Genomic DNA, 18368 nt, shown 5'->3' on the forward strand with positions numbered 1-18368 from the left:
GTTCAGGCTGTCACAGGCCTTGTGAAGGGGCCACCTCCCTTCCCATAGCTTTCTATGGCTGAGACCACTGAGATCAGAGACGGAAGTGACTTGATAAGGGTCACACAGCCGATCAACGATAGAACAGGCCAGGACTCCAGGTGTGCCCGGTAAGGTTGTGTGAACTGCCCAGCCTGCTCTGGCCTGGCTCAAGTTGCTTCTGATGTGAAAACTGTACTCCTCTGCCTTGCACAGGGGATGTCCCCGCAATGCACAGACAGGAAGACAGCTTGAGCTGTGCTGTCTGTGCTCAAACCGAGGCCAGTGCAGCATCCCCGTCGCCATGGCAACCGCAGCTTGGTCTAGGAGGACCAGCTCCTCCGGCACCCCTCCCATCTACGCAGCCGACGTAACACGTGCGGCAAGGTCACGTGTTGTTGTTGGGCCTGGGAAGTTGCTTCCGGGTCAATGCAGGACACTGGGCTTCGGCGGCTGGATTGGGGGACGAGGTGAAGAGGCGCCGGGCCGGGCCGGCCGCCGGGGACCAGGCCGGAGGCTGAACGGCGGCGGAGACGGCGGTGGCCGGGAGGGGGGAGGACAGGCGCAGCCGGAGGAGTCGCCGAGCAGCTCCCCCGCCTCCCCGGCTGAGGGGTGAGTGGAGCCCGGGGCCGCCGGCTCTGCCGGGGATGTCGAGGCCCGAGGCGCTCCGCTCCGGAGCCGAGGCGCGGAGGGCCGCTCCAGGGAGGCGCCGGGAGGGGAGACCCGGGCACGGGATCGGGGGTGGCTGCCCGTGACAGCTGCGGAGCTGGAAAGCCTGCCCAGGGCTGGAGGAAGGATGGGGCCTGGTCGGTCTGGGCAGAGAGGGGAGGGCTCTGGGCTGGGAGAAGGGAGACTGACTCCAGGTTAGAGGGGAAGCCTGTCCGAGCTCCTGGGAGAATCTAGTTTGCTCACTGAGACCCCAGGGCGGTGGGAGGGAAACGTGCCCTGTTTCTGATGGGACATGGAGACATGCCTGTGGAAAGTTGTCTCGGAGCTGGGAGGCCAGACCCGGCAGATGTGCACCCTGGAAGATCTGGAGGGAAGGGAGAGGGCATGTGCAGGGCGTGGGACCCCCGGCTTGCCCCCTGCTGGAGCTGATTAAAAGGTGTGCAGAGGATAGAGTTGCCCAAAGTTATAGTCTTCAGAAGGGTGAGGTTGCAGGTGCCCAGCCCTGGCATCTTCGCTGGGTGGTGGGGGCTGCATAGTGGAACTTGTCTTGGGATTGGGGAGCACAGTGTCCCAGGTCCTATTCTAGGAGCTTCCTAGTTCTGGGAGTTGTTGAAGGGACGAGATGGAGTACTATCTGCTGTTGGGACACAGAAGTGGTAGGTGAGGAAAGTTTGTTGCCAGAGTTGAACTGTTTACAGCCGGTGTAGGAGGGAGGAGCTGTATGCTGAGGGTTGCTAAGCAACTGAGAGTTTGTAGGCTCCGCCTAGGGCTGTCTGGGGAAGCTAGCAGGGCTCTCAGGTCTAAGTCCAGGCAGGACGGGGGCTTGTCCCTGTGCTTTGAATGCTGCCTTGGAGCCCTTCCATGGGTTCCTGGGCTCCAGCTCGAGCTAAAAGCATGAGCGGGTACTGTGGCCTGGGGAGGCTCTAGAAGGTGAGGGCTGCGACTCACTTTTTCATTCTTTTTTTTTTTTTTTTGATTGGCCTCACAGAAGTGCATCTTTCATTGTGATCTAGTATACACCTACCTGTCAACCAAAAGTTTCACAAAGCAGTATGATATGTTCACGTGACACTTTCTGATAATTTGCTGCATTTTTTTTTCTCTTTCGTTAAAACCGTGATGATGTTTACCACTTTGATTTATGGGGAACAATGTAAAGTTTGGAAAGCCCTGTTGTGAAACACATTGCCTTGGCTGAATCAGGACCCTTATATTGTAATCTTCTTGAGGACAGGGGGGATTTTAAGAAGGTAGATAGTTTTGGAGAGCAGCTGGGGGCAGATGACTAAATTGTTTAGGTGTTTGTAACATGAGTGTATTTGACCCATATTTTCTTGAAGTAATTGTCATCTTTGATATGTTAATGTGGCTTGATCATCTGACCAATGAAATTGTGTATGGATGTTTTAATTTTTCTTTATCCTTTGTTTTGTTTAAGAAAGATGAGAGGCCTAGTCTCATTTAGTTGCTGTATCATCAGCAGAAATGTTATTTCACTGTTCTAGCATTCTGAGGATACTCTGGCTTGCTTTTCTGAGATTTAAAAACATTTCAAACTCTTACTATAATAACTACAGTATAGCAACATCATCAAAGATAGAAGGTTCATGGCTTTACCTTGTAATTTAAACTTAGGGTCAGTTAACAATTTCTTCTATGCAAACAATGTTTTCATCTAGAATGGGTGAGGTCCTTAGCTCCTAATAAACATTGTTGAGTGAGTGTTGGTGAGTAGCTAGTGGTCTTCATACTTTGACATGTTCAAGTTCTTTGAAAAGTTGTTACCCAGCTTATTGCTCCAGGTTAGTATCAAGTGATGTTGTCTAATTTCAACAGGTTTATTTATAGGGTCTGTATTTAAGACCAGTTTAATAGTGTTACTTTTTTGTTTGTTTTTTTTTAATGGAATGAGTTCATTTTATTTGGAATGCGGAATTCGAAGGGGAAGTCGTCAGGAAAGTGTTGCCCAACTGAACTTCATCCCTGGGCGCCCATTCTTGATTGCAGGTCTTCTGAAAGCATTCTGTCACCTTCAGTGTTTCCGTTGTAGAATGTGTCCTTCTTGCCTTAACCATTTATTGACTGTGTATCTAGGTTACTGATGAGAGGGGTTGTATTGCCATGTGTTAGCTATTCTTTAAAAATGACCTTTTAAAATCAGATATACATCATTTGTTTTGAAATATTAAGCTTTGAAGAAGATGTTTCTTTTGTGTTAGTTGCTTGGAACATTAAGAAAGACAGTCATTAATTTTATTTTTCTGGGAATCATGTATGCTTGTCAATAAACAATTATGGAGAACTTACTCTGAGTGATTTTGTGGTTTTTTTTTTTTTTTTTTGTAGTTTTTATTGCTTCTTTTGACCCTCAGACTGTTTGAGTGTGTCTACCTGTGCCCTACCTATGCCCTTTCCCCTTCCAAGTCTTGCTTCAAAAGTGGTATGGGTTTGGAAATCTGATACATGGATTCGTTAGAATTTTCTAGAAAATGGGATTGTGTCCCTCTGAATTCTACTTCTTTTCCTTAGGTGATGAACTGTGTGAGGCATATTCTGTCTTTTCAGGGGCCTATTTCCTGATCTCTGCCTGGACTGTGTTTTAAACAAGCTTGCTATATATTTTGGGCTTAGTCGTCGAATTAAAAAGTTGTAAGAAATAACATAAAACTAATAGTGATACAGTTTATCTTCATCTCTAAAAGCTTTTTATTTCATGTGGTTTTAAATATACAAAACAAAATTATAATACAAAGAGTTCCCGTATACCCCACACTCAACTGCTGTTAACATGTTTGATTAGTAGGACAGAGTTATGACACTTGGTAAACCACAATTTAATGACGCAGCTTCTCCTGTTATTACAATTGTTATTATTATTATTGTCTAAATTCCTTGTATCCTTCTCATTCTTTCCCCCTGCTAGAAATCAGTTTTCTGTCTTAAGGACTGAACTTTTCTTTTTTAAGGTTTATTTTTAGCGTTCATTTTTCTTTAATGATTTATTTATTATTTTTATTACAAAGTCAGATATACAGAGAGGAGGAGAGACAGAGAGGAAGATCTTCCGTCCGATGATTCACTCCCCGATGATTCACTTCGGTGCTACGCCGATCTGAAGCCGGAACCAGGAACCTCTTCCGGGTCTCCCACGTGGGTGCAGGGTCTCAAAGCTTTGGGCCGTCCTTGACTGCTTTCCCAGGCCACAAGCAGGGAGCTGGATGGGAAACAGGGCTGCCGGGACTAGAACTGGTGCCCATATGGGATCCCGGGGCGTTCAAGGCGAGGACTTTAGCTGCTAGGCCACACCGCCGGGCCCAAGGACTGAACTTTTAAAAGCTCCCACATATGAGAGAGAACATGCATATTTGTGTTCCTGTGTCTCACTTACTTCACCTGATAGTATCTTCTGATTTGTCCAGTTTACAACAAATGACAGGATTTCATTATGTTTTTATGGCTGAGTAGTATTCCATTTTAGAAATACCTATGTATGTATATTTTCTGTTTTTCTGATGATGGACATGTAGGTGGTTCCATATCTTGGCTATTGGGGATTGTGCTGTGATAAACAGGGTAGGACTCAGTTTGAATTTAAAGGATGAAGATTCCATTTAGTTGTTATTGTTGCCTTTGCCTTATAAGCAACTAGTCATTAAGATTTACCATCTTTTCCTTTTTTAGACCATTCTTTCTTGACTTTTGTTTTTTTGTGATTAATGCTAGTAGCCTAACTATTCCCATTGTCTTTCTTGTGCTACACTGCCTTGTATAGTTTTATAAAAGACTCCCAAAAAGATTGCTGTGATCGTTTAATTTATCTTCCCCCAAACCAATAGGTGCTGTGCAGTGCCAGCACTGAATAAAGCCATACTGTTTAGTTTGCCATTCCGGGCCACCAGCAGCCCTTCTCTGCCTACTTGTGACATTGCCATTCAGTCCCCAAGTGCAGATCCTCTTCCTGTGGAGGCTTGTACTCTTTATACCTGATGATGTGTGTGACATCTGTCCGTTCAGGTGTCAGGACAAAACATGTTCCCTTTTTTTAGTGAAATCCCATTCATTTCTTTTCAGATGGCCCCTCTTCTCTGAAGTTTTTCTTGCACGACTTACCCTATTATTTTCCTATATTTCTCTGTTGTGTGTGTTCACCTCATTTTCCCCCTTTCATATGGTAAAGATGTCAAGAATAGGAGACTCAGTAGGGTCTGTCAGAACCTGTTTAATGGACTGACTGAATCAGAATTGGCTGAACTTAGGCTTAAAATGGAAATCTCTGAATTCTACCCTAGACTTACTGAAGAAGAATCTCCTATAGAGCTTAGGAGTCTGTTGTTTTAACAAGCTGCTGAAGTGCTGCTTTTATACAGTAGAATTTAAGAGTTACTGATCTAACATAATGCTTTAAATTATAATAGATACACATAAATTATTTTTGAGCCAGTAATGTGAGTGAGCTGAACAACATGCAGTTCAGGAGACTGGTTGAATATTAGGACATTGAAACTCAACCTAAGTGTGAATTTTGGCCCTTTCATTCATTAGGCGTCTGAACATAACCTATCAAGGCTTCAGTTTTATGATTTGGAAAATAGTACCCCTCATGAGAGCGTCATGAGAATTCAATGGAATAATATGTGTAAAACCACACAGTATGTGGCACATAGTGAACAACCAGTACTTTTTTATATGCTATTGTGAGTACTAGCACAACAGTGATCTTGTTAGTATAGGTTGAGCATCCCTTATCCACAAATCCGTGATCTGAAATGCTCCAACACGTCTGAGCATGGATGTGAGGTCACAAATGGAGAATTTCACATCTGATAACACTGTGACAGATCACAGTTGGTGCAGGTACTCTTAAAATCCTATATAAAATTGCTCTCATGTCAATTTACAAGATGGATAGAAGGATAAAATAAGTGCATATTGTGTTAATATGCATACCTCCTCTGCAGAGTACCATACATATATGTGTGTGTATGTGTGTATTCTAAAATCAGAGAATCTTGAAATTCTGAGTAGTTCTGGTTCCACAGGCTTTTGGATAAAGGACACCCAACTTGGAATGAAACAGGTTGTGAGAAAATGTTCCAGCTAGGTCACTGTTAATAAACAAGATTTTATTTTGGTTATTATTTTTCGTTTTAGGTTGACCTAGATTGTTGGCCTATATGTTGTTTAGAGGTGTAAAGATATTTTACCTTCTCTAGAAGAATTATTATCAAATTAGGATGTTAGAACTTTCTGCCTGTGTCGTCTTGATGCCACAGAATGAAGTTTAAACTTTCGATTAAAACAGGCAGTTTAACCCGTTCCCATGCGACCCTCCCAGTCCATCTTCGTCTTCCAGTCTTCTTCCCTGACAAGCTGCACGCCAGCTGTGCTGCCTTTCTTACTTGTGTCTCTTGTGCTGAGGCTTCTTTCTTCTTCATTTAGGGAAGGTCTGCTGCTGTTTCCTTCTAAGACCTTCGTAACCAGCCTCCTTGAAGAAGAGAGGCAGGCACTTGGCTTCTCAGAGTGTTTGCCCATCCTTACCATGCATTGTCTTTGTGTGTGCATTTATCTTCTCAGAAGGAAGAGGAGTTAGTCCTGGCCTGTGTTCCTGATACATTGTGTAATTCCTGCACACTGTAATTACCTCTGCTAGCAGGGGAGAATATGTCTTTGTTATCTGACTCATATCAACTTACTGTTTTTTTCTCACTTCCCTACTCTTAGCTTTCACAAAAATAGCCACAATTTATTGATCATCTACTACATCATGGGCACTTAGCTTTTTTTTTTTTTTTAAGAAAAAATTTATCTGTTTTTATTTGAAGGGCAGATTTTGCAGAGAGCTGGTAAGAGGTCTTCCATCCACTGGTTCACTCCCCAGGTGGCTGCAGCAGCCAGAGTTGAGCTGATTGGGAGCTGGGAAATTTTTCTGAGTCTTCCATGTGGGTGCAGGGTTGCAAGGACTTGGGCCATCCCTCTGCTGCGTTCCCAGGCCATAAGCAGAGAGCTGGATCAGAAGTGGAGCATCTGGGACACAAACTGGCACCCATATGGAATGTCAGTATCACAGGGCAGAGAATTAGTCGGCTCTGCCACTGCGCTGGCCCCAGGCATTTAAGTATTTTTTTTTAATCTGTGTCTTTGTATTTGAGAGGTAGAGATAGAAGGCTTCCATCTGGCAGATTACTCCCTGCTGTAGTCATCTGTGGGTCTGAGGATCCAGGCCTTCCTATTCTGTGTGGGAGGTCATAAGGGCGCAGCACACTACGACCCTGGGAAAATGGCAGAGGGCTTGACAAACTGACCTGCTCTGACCTGATGGCTGACAGGTAGCCCGGGACTGGATATACATACCCTGTTTTCCTCTGCTTAGAAGGTCCTTACCTTGCAGTGGGGAGATGAGGGAACCAATGAGGGGCAGCTACTGTCAGGTCAGGCTCGCAGGTTGCTCTCATCAAGAAAGACTGATCTTTAAGCTGATTGGTGGTTGTAGGGGGTGGGGTTCAATCAGATTGCTGTTGCAGGTACTCTGGCCTTACATAAGCTTCACTGTTAGAATTAGTAAGTGGGCTGGTTTGCTGACTCCTGGTTGTCTACTTCCTTCAGTGGTCTTCGGCAGAGAACTCTGGAGAGCAGGCTCAACTCTGCATACCCACAAAGGCTGAAGCCAGAAGCAGTCCAGGTCTGGTGTGTGAGTGACAGGGACCTCGTTGCTTGAGCTATTAGCTGCTATTTCCCATGGTCTGTACTAACAGGAAGTTGAGAATGGGAGCTGGAGCTGGGGCTTGAACGTAGGCACTCTTACTATAAGAACAAATGCCGCTTCAGGCTCACCTTCCTGACCCAGCTGATGCAGACACTTAAGTAGATACTTATTGTTGTATGAAACCTACATTAATAATTCACTAATCATCCTTAGGAATGGGTCCATAACTATACTGTGTTATTTAAAAGATTTATGTTTTTATTGGAAAGTCAGATTTACAGAGAGAAGGAGACAAAGATCTTCCATCTGCTGGTTCACTTCCTAAATGGTCCCAATGGCCAGAGCTAAGCTGATCCAAAGCCAGGAGTCCAGGAACCAGGAGCCTCTTCTGGGTCTCCCACTTGGGTGGAGGGTCCCAGGGCTTTTCTTAGCAATCTGGGTTTCTTCTTCTTCTGATTGTGTGTTAATGTCTTTTGTCTGTTTTTCTGTAGGGCTGTTGACCTCTTCTTTTTTTTCTATTGTTTGAAAAGTTATTTGTGTGAGTTACGGACTTGATAGGAACCTTTTTTCCCCTAGCTTCTGGCTTGTCTTTATGTTTTTGAGTCTTTTGATGCTGCAAAGTTTTTCCATTTTATTGGCAAACTTTTTTGTGTGTATATTTCTTTAATGTTTTGTACCAGAAATAGTTTCCTAAATCATGATCATAGAGTTCTTTTCTTATTTGAAGAAACAATGGTTTTGTTCTCAGGGAAATAAATTTGGCGTTCACATTTTCTCTTGAGTTGAAATTTTTTCTGTATTGTTGAGGTTCAATTTCATTTTTCCCAGATTGCTATTCACTGTCCCAGCATCAATTATTGAGTAGTTGAAGCTTTTCTTACTGATATTTGTGCCACTTTCTGCCATATTTACATGAGCATGTTTCTGGCCTCTCTTTTCTATTCCATTGGTCTATTTTTCTTTTCTCAGAGGTTTGTTGTTGGTTTGTTTGTTTTTTAGCAAAGTGCTATAAATTCTTGGTATTTCCAATATTTTTATGTAAAGTTATCATGAACACTGAATTAATGAATATGGAATCACTGTTCCTTGGGGAAATATAGGAGTTTCCAGTGTGCCTCTGGCATAGCATTTTCATCAAGTGATCAATATTTAAGCTTGTTTTATGTGCGTTTATGTTTCAAGATATTTTATTTAATATATATACAATTGATTTATTACCTTTGAATTTACCATGAAAAGTGTTATAATTCATGCCTGCATGAAGCCCTCTCCCTCATGTATTTTCTCTGTAAGGCACATCACAGCTTCCTCGTGCTTGAAGAACACTAGGTAGCATTTTTGCACTTCTCTTGGGAGTCATTTTAAATAGAGAAATCTCCAAGAAACATTAAAGTGCAAAAGATTGGACATTAAACAGACCACCAAAAGGACCCTTGTTTATGGCATGAGAGCTAAAACAAGAGGGTGAAGGGTTGCCTCATTCTGCTTCAACTGCTCAGTGGCTCATGTATACAAGAGCCATCAATTTGTGTTCATTGAACCTGCCAAACTCTCTTAAGGGTTCCAACAGTCTCTTTATTAAATCTTGGTTCTCCTAGTATAGAATCATGTCATCTGCACACAGGGATAATTGTAATTCCTCATTTCCTATTTGAATTCTTATCTAATAGCTCTAGCGAGGACTTCTAATACTGTATTGAATAGCAGTGGTGAAAATGGACATCCTTGTCTAGTTCTAGATCATAGTAGAAAAGCTTCCAGTCTTTCCTCATTTAGTATGATGCTGGCATTGTGTTTTTCATATTTTGTTTTGATTGTGTTTAAAATGTTCCTTCTAATCAGTATGGAGAACACTTAAACAACTGAAAATCTGCATGCCATGTGATTCAGCAATAGCACTCCTAGGAATATATCCAAAACACGTGTTACATGAGAAACCTACATGCGCCCCTATGTTCATAGCAGCACAATCAATAATTGCAAAACCTTGGAAGCAGCCGAAATGCCCATCAGCAGAAGACTGGATAAGAAAGCTATGGTTCATTTACTTCATGGAATACTACTCAGCTATTAAAAAAACCGAAATGCAGTACTTTGTGGACAAATGGGCCCAACTAGAAACCATTATGCTAAGGGAAATGAACCAATCCCAAAAGGTTAGATACCACATGTTTGCCTTAATTTAAGATGAAATGAAGTCAATCTGAAAAATAGTATCTGTAAATTGTAATATTATTTCAACCTCTAACAGCCTGTATTACACACAATAAGATTATGTGATATAGGGCCCGGCGGCGTGGCCTAGCGGCTAAAGTCCTCGCCTTGAATGCCCCGGGATCCCATATGGGCGCCGGTTCTAATCCTGGTAGCTCCACTTCCCATCCAGCTCCCTGCTTGTGGCCTGGGAAAGCAGTCGAGGATGGCCCAAAGCCTTGAGACCCTGCACCCATGTGGGAGACCTGGAAGAGGTTCCTGGTTCCCAGCTTCAGATCGGTGCGCACCGGCCCGTTGTGGCTCACTTGGGGAGTGAATCATCGGACGGAAGATCTTCCTCTCTATCTCTCCTCCTCTCTGTATATCTGACTTTGTAATAAAATAAATCTTTTTTTAAAAAAAAGATTATGTGATGTGTTCAATGAACCAACAATCAATATGAGTCAGACTGTTCATGATCCACATCAAAGAATTGTAAAACCTAATGCACTTTTAAGACCCTATGCTTCTCGGTATTGGGGCAGGATAGCAGAGAAATCTTCTATCTCCCTAGAATGAGTGAGGAAGACGTGAAGTATAACCTATCAAGAACATATCAAGTAACTTATAGACAACAGATTCTAATCAACATTAGACAATAGTATATAGATAAAGACATATAGGGGGAATCAAGAGCGATCCTGACAGCCTCATAACAGGAGGTCATATGCACAGAGCAGGCAGAGGGGGACCCCACAGTAGAGCAGGTGGACAGGATGAGACTTGTATCCCAACCCTGGAGACTCCCGGATCTTCACCAAGGACTATCAGTACGGGCACCAAGGACTACATCCCAGCTTCCAAGGAGACCACGGGGAATTGGAGTGCCTTTGGAGGCTGAGTACTCTGAGGTCATCCTCTCCCATTTGAATCTCCCACATGGGTTGGAAGAAGCCTAAATCCTTCCTTGCAGGATTCAAGGTCATTGGAACAACAGCCAGGAGCCCTGAGCGATCTGCAGAAACAGAAGAACAATAAACTTCCTTTGGGACTAGGGAGAGGAGCTTTCTCTGGGCCTTACTTAGTTCTAACTTTGGATCCCTACCCTCTCCTGCAATGACCATCAGGGTCACCGTGGAGCCCCTCCAAAAAAACAAAACAAAACAACAACAACAAAAAAAATTAGAATAGATAGAGAACAACAAAGAAAGCTTAGAACCAGACAGGAAACAGTTAGTGGGAACTCCCATATACCTTGCTAGATAGGGCACGAAAATAAATTACTCCTCACTGGGCAATTGAAGATTTCTCTACACACCCCTCCTAAAGCTGTTCTGTGCCTCAACTGTTGACATATACCCTGTTATAAGCCAGTTTGGACTATCCTAACATCTGCCAAGTTCAGTAAAAATTATGCTTCAATACAATAAACTAAATATAAAAATGAAAATAGACACGAGACAGCTGTCTAGTATCCTATAGCCATTTTAAGGTGGATAGAAGCCGGTTGTATAGAAACTAAAATTGAAATGTCAATGAAGTAGTCACAGGATGTGATTAAGAACTTGCATTTTCTAACGTATCAGTCACTCAATATCATGTCAGTTAACTCCATAATGTTGTAAACTGTTATCGATGTTATGTTATGACTTTTAATTGGTTGGGACGATTTTCTGCCAGCTCTGCTTTTGGACCAGAGATGGTCTCCCCAAGAAACTGTTGAATTTACCTGGACAATAAGATGCTGGACTCTATGCATGGCACATTCTTGCAATGAAAGAAGCTTGATTGGTTATGAACTGTAATACTGCAATAAGGTGGAATAATCCACCATGGGAGGAGGACGGGGAGGGGTTGGGGGAACCTCAGAGCCTATGAAATGAAGTCATAAAATGAAATGCAATAAAGGAAAAAGGAAAAAATAGAATGTTTCTTCTATGTCTGTCTTGCTTAGATTTTTTTTTTAGCATGAAGTGGTATTGGATTTCATCAAATGCCTCATCTGCATCTATTGATATGATCTTATGGTTTTTGTTCTTCATTTTGTTGATGTGGGGTACCACATTTATTGATTTGCATATCTTAAGCCATCCCTGCATGTCAAGGGTGAATCCCATCTAGCCTGGGTGATGTATTGCTGGATTCTGTTGGCTAGTATTTTGTTAAGGATTTTTGCATCTGTGTTCATCAGGGATATTGAACTGTAGTTCTCTTTCCCTGTTGGGTCTCTGTCTGGCTTTAGTATCAAGCTGCTGTTGGCTTTGTAGAAAGAGGTTATAAGCATTGCCTCCCTTTCTTTCTGAGTAGCTTGTAGAGGATTGGGGTAAGTTCTTGAAACTACTGATAAAATTCAACAGTGAAGGCGTCTGGTCCAGGGCTTTCCTCTGTTGGGAGGGATTTAGTTACTGATCCAATCTCTATTCTGGTTAGATATCTATTGGGATTTTTAATTATCTTATGATTCAGTTTTGGTAAATTGTATGTATCCAAAAGTTTATCCATTTCTTCAGGATCTTCAGATTTGTCAGTGTATAGTTGCTTGTAATAGCTCCTGATTATTGCATGTATGTTCAAGATATCTATTATCATATTTCCTTTTTTGTCTCTGATGCTTTTGCTGCTTATCTCCTCCCTCACTCCTCTTGCATTTTTTTTATTTGTTGGGCTAGTGGGAAATCTATTTTGTTGATTATCTCAATGAACCAGTATTTGATTCATTGATCTTATGCATTGTTCTTTTGGGCTCTGTTTAGTTTCTTTTCTCCCATATTTTGAGTATTTATTGTTTCTGTTGATTTGGGGATTATTTCGCTGTTGTTTTTCCAGTTCCTTCAGACATATGATTAGGCCATTTACCTGCTGCCTTTCCAGTTTCCTTAAATAGGCACTAATTGCAGTGCACTTTCCTTTTAACCCTGCCTTGATTGTGTTGCGCAAGTTCTGTTCTATTGTGTTGATGCCTTCATTCATTTCAAGAAATTTCTTATTTTCTCTTTGATTTCTTCTTTAGCTTATTGTTCATTATTCAGTCCCCAGATATTTGCATGTTTTCTGATGTATTTTGAGTTGTTAGCCTCCAGTTTGACTTCATGATGGTCTGAGAAGATTGATTCTGATTTTTTAGAATTTATTGAGGCTTGTTTTGTGACTTATAATTTGATCAGCCTGGAAAATGTTCCATATATTGATGAAAAAATAATGTATTCTCTGTAGGGTGAAAGGTTCTGTAGATATCAGCTTATTTCGTTTGTTCTATTGTGTGGTGAGCTCTATTGTTTCCTTGATGAGTTTCTGTCACCTTAATTTGTTTTTTGAGGTTAATAGGTTGTTAAGGTCCCCCACTATTATTGTATTGGAGCTGATTTCTTCCTTTAAATCCATTAATATTTATTTCATGTAGCTAGGTGCCTTGTCATTTGTTGCATATAGATTATTGTGATTTCTTCTTGTTGAGTGAATCCCTTAATCATTTCATGTTGCCCTTTTCCATCTCTTTTTAATGCTTTTCACATTGATATTAGAATGGCTACGCCAACACATTTTTGCTTGCCATCAGGCTGGAATATCCTTTTCCATCCTGTTACAATAAAGATACCAATCTTTACTGGTGAGATGTGTCAGCAGCCTTACTTGTCGTGCTGTGTCTTTTTCACCCTTGGTCACTGCAACTCTGATTAGTGGATTCTTCTCCTTGGGGTCCGTTTTCAAGTTGTCTTACTGTGTCTACAGGTCGAGATTACTGATGCTGTTCATTGCCTGATTTTTCCATTTGCATTAGTTGTGCCACTACCTCCAGTGAGTTTCAGTTCTGGGCTTCTGTCAGGCCTCCGCAGCCCTGGATCTTGTGTTACCGTTCTCCACCTTTTGTGATCCCATGTAATGCCCATACTGTTGTCTGCTCAGCCTTTCTCCTGCTCACGGATCCATCAGTACCCAGGAATAAGGAGGCATCCGCTGTGACTTCAAACTAGATTACAGGGCTTTCAGTGGCACCCATTGCATGGAGTTGCTTTTTTTTTTTTTCCTATCTCTTGCTGGCTCCTGTTGGAAACTAGGTCTGGAGCCAACCTGGTCCTATTTTGAATGGAATCCATGGGATGCCAAATTGATATTATTTTGCCTTGCAGTGGGAGCAGTGCAATTCATTAAGCTAGAAGTAGCTCTTCCCTGGCTCGACACATGTGCAGCCCGCTGTTGTCCTCTACAGGGACTTTGCCACAGAAGTCATAAGGGTGCCCACTGTGGCACTGGTGGGGAGCCGCGCTGTGAAATCCACTCTGTTCCCGCACTTATCTGATAGGGCGCCATCACTCTGCTTTTGCTTGTGATAGGAATAAATAAATCAGTGGGACCCACAGTTCTATGGCTGGTTCACCTTTTGCATTTCTGGTGATCTCCCCTTCCCACATGGCGGTTGGTGGAGCTCTGATCACCACTGGGGTTGCTGTTTGCTACAGCATTGCTCCACTGTCTCCACTGCTTCCCCCGTGTCCATGGGTTTCCAGATGTCCCTGTGCCATTGGCCTGCCCCCTGCTATTTCCCAGGATTGCACTCTCTCTGCTTCTCTCCTGTCCGTTTTAATGTTCTTCACCCTGTTCCGCCATGTTGCTATGCTGTATGTACAGGTTTTAAGTTATGGAATGCATAAAGAATGAGACTTGACCTGTGAAATATTGGAAGTTGGCTTTTTGTAAATATGTCAGGTTGGTAGCACTTTCTCTTCTTTTTTATATTTAGTTACATAACTTTTTAACATTTTTATTTTGAAAGATATTTTAATGCAATAACTTTCACATACTAAGTGTTCTGATTGACAGATGCCATTATCTCTTTTTGAGAATACTTTGATAAAAGGGTGTTTCAAAGAGTTTGTGGAAAGTGGAATTAAAAGGTAAGAATTACTGTCGTGCAAAAAGGTTTATAAAAAATATGTATTACAAAAAACTATGCATGGGTTTTAGTTGTTTTTCACCTAAATAAAATTTTAATTCTATTCTCCATAAACTTTTTGAAGTGTTATAATCATGGTACTGTTGTATTAGTGTAGTTCATTGGTAAGTGTTAGACCAAAGTGATTTTGGGAAAGAATTTCACCTCCTAAAATGTTGAAAAACAAATATTAACATATTAAGCTTTTATTATTGTGACTTATATGAGGATTATATTTTCACAATAGTCAGTATTAACAAGTTAAAATATAAATTTTTTAAATGTAGGTGTCCTATGGAGGTTGAAATTTCAAGATTAACTATTAGTTCCTCCTTCAATTACTGGCATTTCTCCTATGAACATTGGTGAAGAGAGTAACGACAGGAACAACTGGGTACACACAAAAATGCATATACATTGTTGGTCTAATCTTCCAGTAATTGCATTTATTGAGCCCTGGCTCCTCTGCCCTTCTGACTTAACTCCCTGTTAATGCACTGGGAGAGGTGGCAAATGATGGCCCAAGTATTTAGGTTTTGCCACTAATGTGGAGACCTGTAGTCTGCTCCTACGTTGCCTGGTCTTGCCCCAACTGATAGAGGCATTTGAGGAACGAACAGTAGTAGAAAGTCACCTCTTCTCCCCAACCCCATCCTGTCACTCTACCTTCCAAATGTATAAGTAATTCTTTGAAAAAATAAAGATGTACAAATACCCGCTTCACTTCCTGCTTTCAATTTTTTTTTTTACATGTAACCACAAGAAGAATTCCTGAATCCTATGGCAATTCTGTGTCTGAATGTTTGAAGAACTGCCAGGCCATTTTCTATACTAGCTATACCATTTAACATTTCCAGCGCAGCAGTGCACACATATTCAGATCCTTGGTTGTGTCTGTTGTTCTGAAATACTGCATTAATTAACTCTTGCATGTGGGTTGTAGCATTGGTGCAGGGCTACAACAATTATATATATTCAGTATTAATTTTATTATTTCTATGATTTTACATGAGAATGCAACATACTAGAGGAACAGGTACCGTGGCCTAGCTACTGATTCTTTGCTGTTTCTCACATCTTACTTTGGAACCCTGTAGAGTAAGCATAAGTGTGTATCCCAGCTGTGGCTTCGAAGCTTTTTTTTGTTAACTACTCTGTTCATTTCAGAGTAGTTAATGAAATACAGTAAATACAGTAGTTTATAAAATACAGAAAAGTTGGCATCATATTTTATAAAATGTATGTGATATATGTATATATATGTCTGTATATGTGTTTGTATATATGTGTATATACATATGTGTATATATACATGTATATACATATATTTATATATGTATATGTGTATGTATATGTACATGTATTATATATATATATGTATCTCATATATATATGATCAGAAGTGACTAGAAAACCTTTCACTAGCAGGTTTCCTGGGTGCCAGTCGTGTGCAAAGTTCCCATCTGTGATAGTCACAAAGAAGCATTAAGATATGATTTTTACCTTCAGGAGCTGCGTGCTCTGAGATCACAAGAATTAAGCACATACAGGATAAAAATGAAAAAAAAAATGACATGCAAATATGTTGTTAATTAATTGCTCACTGAATATTTTAGGAAATAGATGTTGTGAGCTTAGGGGAAATACAATGACATCCAAAAATGCATCAATTCTGAAGTATGTTTTGAGTAGAGTTTTGAATGTTATGTGGAATTCAGACGGGTGGAGAGGTGTGTTCAAGAACATCCAATAAAGGAAGGATAGCTTATGAGTATCAGATGTTTTTATTGTGCTGGCTCAGTAATTGGCATTACTTAGTCTACTCCTGTTAGCTAAAAAGTTAGAACAAATCCATTTAACCAAATGTCAAGTCCTCCTACCCTACATTCATGCTCCCGTGTTCACTTGGGTAGTCATGGTGGTGGTAGTAGGTGTAGCATTAGCAGTAGAAGTAATAGTAAGCCAATACTTAGTAAGTGCCCATTTGTCAGGCATTGTGCTAAAGGATTCTATTCATTCTTTAGCAACATGATGAGCTAGGAATTAGGGGCTGTCTGTTCTCCTTCCTGTGGACAAGGAATTGGAAACTTGTTGAACTTCAGTAACTTTCCCATGGTTTTCAGTGGAATCAGTCAGGATTGATGTTCAACCAGTGTACTGTAGAATCAGCACTTAATATTACCAGGAAAAATTGCTGTGGTACTCACTAAATGTGAAAGGGGTTAGTGAAAAAAAGTTTTGTTAGTGACCTGTAAACTTCTCAGTGTGGCTGATGTTTGATAATCCGGCAGCCCATGGACATGAGCCAGAGTGGTTTATAAACTCCTCTAAAAGGCTGCGGAGTGATGAGCTGGTATCTGTTGCCACTGAGGCCTTGGCACTACACGACGGCTTCTGTAGAGCAGAGATAACGGGGGTAGTTTATTCCATAAACGGCTAAGTAATGGCCTTGAATTTGTTTTCTCAAGGCTGAGACAATGTGTGCATGTAGTTTTTTTTTCTGATGAAACCTAGTCCATTCAAGATTTAAAAAATACTCTGATTTTTAGAAGAATAGAGAAGTTGAAAATACTTTTTCCCCTTTGGTGACTAGGCCAGTTAGTTCTGCTGTTTGTTTTTATTGTATTTAATTTTTGGTTCAGTCACTTTGGTCTTTTGGCTGTAATGTTTTTCATATATTTTAATACTTGTTTAGTTGCGTTTCTATGATCTGTATGTAGGATTATACACTGTTGACATTAAGTACTTTTTTTCTTTCTTTTTTTTTTTTTAAGAAAGCATGGCTCAGCAGATTAGGGTTGCAGAAAGCATGACTTAGCATGCTGATGCCACAGAAACCTGAGCAAGTCCCTGCCATTTCCTATCCTGTAAGTAGAGATAAGTACTGGTGTGTCTATTTTAGAGAGTGGTAGTCAAAAATACTAGGCTTTACAATGATTGTTAATCTCAGTATGGAACACTTGGTTTGGGAACGTCTGTTCATCCTGCTTTGAGTAAGTGCCACCTGAAAGGCTGGGAGTTTTCCCAGATTCTGGGTCAAATATAAGGTAAGGTTTGATGCAGTTTTGCTTGTGAACGGGTTGGATGTATGTATAGTGGGTGGTGAGGATGGAATTCCTATGCTGCTGAAATAAAGGGTATTGTGAATATTAAACCATGATTGTCATTAGGATTGCTTCAAGGATGTGGAAAGTGATTTTGTTCTGTATTCAGAAGCTTAATTTAATAGTGATGCAGACAGTTGGGATAAACCAACATTTTTGGAAAAGTAGAGGCTATGGATGTCAAGGAAAAAGTGTTTAGAAATATTCTAAAAGGAATAATTCAGTTTAAATAGCAGTATTTGGTGTTTTTCCTCCCACATTTCTCGTCAAAATCACAAGTTTTTTTGGGCTAGTGCATTTGGATCTGAAATTTCAAGTGCTGTTTACATTCAGCGGACCTAGCCTGGGACTCGGTCACATCTGCTAATGTGCAGTTGGAGATGAGAACACTTGGTCTCTTTGTCTAATTTCAAATGGGCCTTGTTGGCAGTGTGTTTCCTTAGAGAAAAATATTGACAACCCTGAAGCAGTACTTCTTGCAGACAGTATAGCCATGGCTTTACACATTTTTAATGTCACTAATGTGGTAAGATAAAGAATTTGGGGTTGGAATTTTAATTTTTGTGATACTATGATTGAAAAAAGAGTGTAGCAGTTTTGGATTAATAGCATAATTCAAGGAATGATTAGGGTTTTGAATTCATATTTCATGTGACAGTGCTGGATTTTTTTTTAAAGATTTATTTATTTTTATTGGAAAGTCAGATCTACAGAGTGAAGGAGAGACAGAAAGCTCTTCCATGCACTGATT

General features: G+C 41.0%; 1 protein-coding gene across 4 annotated transcripts in view; it reads left to right on the forward strand.

The window, feature by feature from the left end:
- The first annotated feature begins 491 nt into the window (after positions 1–491).
- LOC101520095 (tubulin-specific chaperone cofactor E-like protein) overlaps positions 492–18368 on the forward strand; it is a 162311-nt gene continuing 144434 nt past the window's right edge. For 2 of the 4 annotated variants that reach the window (XM_036493823.2, XM_004584987.4), the window contains exon 1: positions 492–630. The gene's annotated coding sequence lies outside the window, so the exon portion shown is untranslated. Of the gene's footprint in view, positions 631–17355; positions 17381–17411; positions 17561–18368 lie in introns of those variants that run through there. The other 2 variants (XM_058664012.1, XM_058664011.1) reach the window with 2 other exon arrangements.

The sequence above is a fragment of the Ochotona princeps genome, chromosome 4 (genome assembly GCF_030435755.1).
Source record: "Ochotona princeps isolate mOchPri1 chromosome 4, mOchPri1.hap1, whole genome shotgun sequence".
Classification (NCBI taxonomy): Eukaryota; Metazoa; Chordata; class Mammalia; order Lagomorpha; family Ochotonidae; genus Ochotona; species Ochotona princeps.